This window comes from Orcinus orca, chromosome 20, assembly GCF_937001465.1.
Source record: "Orcinus orca chromosome 20, mOrcOrc1.1, whole genome shotgun sequence".
NCBI classification, from domain to species: Eukaryota; Metazoa; Chordata; class Mammalia; order Artiodactyla; family Delphinidae; genus Orcinus; species Orcinus orca.
In genome coordinates, this window is record NC_064578.1 from 42,644,859 (window position 1) to 42,649,006 (window position 4,148).

Below are 4,148 nucleotides of genomic sequence, written 5' to 3' on the forward strand. Positions count from 1 at the left end.
GACTGTAGGCTGAGACTCTTCTCTGTCCTGAGATGGGGCTCTCTGCAGGAGTTAGGGTGCCCAGTAGGAGGAGTGTTTGCCTTGTGTGAGGCTTTGCTGTAATTGGTGAGCAGATCCAGAATGGAGGACGGTCCCTTGAGAAGAGAGTGGGTGGAGTGGGGCATAATCCAAGTCACGAGGGCAGCGTGGCCTCTGTAATCGAATCTTTTCTACATCTTCTTACACTCCTCACCCCTGTGGCTTTGGAGTGACTGTATACTTCTGTTCACTGGATAGTGTTTTTTTGTGTGTGTGTGGTACGCGGGCCTCTCACTGCTGTGGCCTCTCCCGTTGCGGAGCACAGGCTCCGGACGCGCAGGCTCAGCAGCCATGGCTCACGGGCCCAGCCGCTCCGCGGCATGTGGGATCTTCCCGGACCGGGGCACGAACCCGTGTGCCCTGCATCGGCAGGCGGACTCTCAACCACTGCGCCACCAGGGAAGCCCCACTGGATAGTTTTTAAAACCATATTGAGATTTTGTCTGTTTTGGGTGAATTCCTGGCCCAGATCAAGGGTGACCACTAACTCCTGGCCAAATGCTCGGGTAATTCTTTCCTTTTATAAGATAGACAGTTGAAAAAAAGGATTTTTGAAGAAACTGTCCTTTTATCTTCTATTTAAGGTACTTCTATTCAAGATACTAAATAATATTTCTGGCCAATTTAGCAGAAAAGGAATTTTATTTAAAGAGTTGATGGGCAGAATCGATGGGCAGACTAGAGGCTGAGCTTTCCAGACCTACGCCCTAGACCATGACAGAATGATCTGGACTGGGAAACTGCTGCCCCTTTCACAAAGCCCTGCTGCCCTCAACCCTGTCTGTCATCAGGCGGCCTTCACCCCATCTTCTCCTGGGCTGCCTGCATTTGAGTTGTCCTCTAGCTTGGTCACATGCCTTCCTCAAAACAGGGAAAAGTCAGGACTTGTATTTTTGTTGTTGTTGTTGTTGTTGTTTGCGGTACGCGGGCCTCTCACCGCTGTGGCCTCTCCCGTTGCGGAGCACAGGCTCCGGACGCGCACGCTCAGCGGCCATGGCTCACGGGCCCAGCCGCTCCGCGGCATGTGGGATCTTCCCGGACCGGGGCACGAACCCGTGTCCCCTGCATCGGCAGGCGGACTCTCAACCACTGTGCCACTAGGGAAGCCCAGGACTTGTATTTTTTATTCCTATAAAGAGAAGACAAACTGCACCCATGAATGCTCAAAGAAAGGAATACCCTGACTGTAGAAAGTGACCATACAGGTACAAACGTCCACTTAAAATAAATAATAGAAATTGTCAGCACTTCTCATCTTCCTATTGGTGAAGTGGAAATTGTTTATTTTTTAATTCCAAAAGTGAATGCCCACTTCTCTCCCACTTTTGTAGAGGTGATAGAAAGATGTTCTTCAACAGTCAAGCTCTGTTGAAGCCCCTGCTGACTCCCCTCCTTTCTTATTTTTTTTGCGGGAGGGGGCGCCTCACGGCATATGGGATCTCAGTTCCCCGACCAGGAATCAAACCTGTGCCCACTTCAGTGGAAGCATGGAGTCCTAACCACTGGACCGCCAGGGAATTCCCCCACCTCCTTTCTTAATATAGCTGACGAAAAGTGAGCTATATTCCCATCAGAGGCACTTCCTCTATTACAAAAGAGCAAGCACACAAGTCTGTAGAGAGGAAACTTCTAGGTGGCAGACCCTCTCAGGCTAGCTTGTCTTCACATGAATGATCTTTTAGCAGTGGGCCCACTGAGTTCCTCTTGGCCAGCTGCCAAGTCTCATGTCTTCCCTTAGGCGGGAGCACCTGGCATATATATGTCAGTCGGCCATGTGTCCCTTGGCCCTGACTTGTTCTGCTCATCACTGCCACTGTCATCACTTACAGCTTCCACTTATCCTGTGGCTGCCAGTTGTTGCAAGTCTTGAGCAGTACATTAGAGTTCTGCAGAGGAACAGAACCAATAGGATATGTCTATGTATCTCTATACAGATATATGAGGAGATTTATTATGGGAGCTGGCACACATCATTATGGAGGCTGAGAAATCCCACGATATGCTGTCTGCAAGCTGGAGACTGAGGAAAGCCAGGGCCATAATTCAGTTTGAGTCTGAAGGCCTGAAAACTAAGAGGCCACTGGTGGGAGGCCCAGAGTCTAAAGGCTTGAGAGCCAGGAGCTCTGATGTCCAAGGGCAGGAGAAGATGGATGTCCCAGCTCAAGAAGAGAAAGAATTCACCCTTTCTCCACCTTTTTGTTCTCTTCAAGCTCTCATCAGATTGGATGATGCCCACCCACATTGTTGAGGGCAGATTTTTACTCAGTTTACTGATTCAAATGCTATTCTCTTCTGAAGCACCCTCACAGATAATCCTAGAAAAAATGTTTTACCAGCTGTCTGGGCATCCCTTAGCCCGGTTAAGTTGACACGTAAAATTAACCATCACAAGCAGCCCTTCAGGTGAGACTGAAGCAGCTTTCAACATCTTCATTCTGTACTTCCTCAAATACAAACTGTATCACAATTTGATGATTTGTGTGAGTTTGTCAGGAGGTCCAAACCCTACGAAATCCTGAATTAAGTCAGACACTTCAAGTCTCACACATGCAAGCACTCCTTACGTTGTTCCAAGGACTCCACGATAATGTCAGTGTCAAATTTGTTGTTAAATTGCTTCTGAAATTCCAGAATGGGGCAGCAGTTAACATCTTGAACATTCCTCTTAAGTAATAAGGCTTCATGCTGCCATCACACTTTGATCAAGAGGCTGTAATAGGTTATATTAGGATGTAAACAGATGACACGTTGGAGAGAGCTCAGTAACTGTTGGAGGAAATCTTGCTGTGTTAGCAAGAATAAGATTTGTTTTTTTTTAATTTTTGGCTGCACCACGGGGCATACAGGATTTTATTAGTTCCCTAACCAGGGATCATACCGGTGCCCCCTACAGTGGAAGCGTGGCGTCTTAACCACTGGACCGCCAGGGAAGTCCCCAAGAAGAATTTTGAAGTTTGTTTCTTCTTGCAATAATTTAGAAATGTATCCTGGGAAACATTAGCTAAAATAACAAGTATCTACCAAGTCATCCAGCCTCTTTGGCTAGACCTGAAGTGAACAGCAAGACTGGACTTCACAGCACCTTTAAAGCCATCAGATTGGCAGTGATAAACCAGAAGTAAACTGGTTTCACCTCCAGGTCCTCGCTGGGGCTGGAGCCAAACATCAGGAGGCACCTGTGTCCTCTTTTTTTTTTTTTTAACTATTTATTTATTTTGGCTGTGCCAGGTCTTAGTTGCTGCATGCGGGATCTTCATTGTGGCATGTGGGCTTCTTAGTTGTGGCATTCAGACTTCTTAGTTGTGGCATGCGCACTCTTTAGTTGCAGCATGCATGTGGGATCTAGTTCCCCCACCAGGGATTGAACCCAGGCCTCCTGCACTGGAAGCACAGAGTCTTACCCACTGGAACACAGGGGAAGTCACTTTCTTTTTCTTTTTTTTTCTCTTTTTTTTTTACATACCATGGTATGAAGCCTGCAATAGTGCTTCTGCAACATGCTTTTTTAAGTCCGGTTTATTGAGGTATAATTTACATATAGTAAAATTCATCTTCCTTTGGTGTACAGTTCTGAGTTTTGACAAATGTATCCAGTCATGTAACAAGCACAAGTGAGATATACAGCATTTTCATCACTCCAACAAGTTCCTGGCACCTTTTGTGGTCAACCTCTGCCCCCTAAACCCCTAAACCCAAACCCTGGCAACCATCCATTTGATTACAAAAAGTTCACCTTTTCCAGAATGTGGCCTTTTGTGTCTGGCTTCTTGCACTTAGCACGATGTTTTTGAAATTCACCTGTGTGTGCCACAGGCATTTAAAAAACTTCATTACTGAAAATTTCGAACATATAAAAGTCAAATAGCATAGAGACCACCCTGTGCCTGACACCAAATTTGAACAATTATCAACCCAGGGCCCATTTAATTTCATCTACAGTCCCGCCCATCATGTAGCAAATCCCAGATATATCATTTCATCTACAGGCATTTCGATGTGTCTTCTCTAAAAATTTAGGGCTTTCTTGCGGGGGAAGGGATAAATTGGGAGACTGGGATTGACATATACAC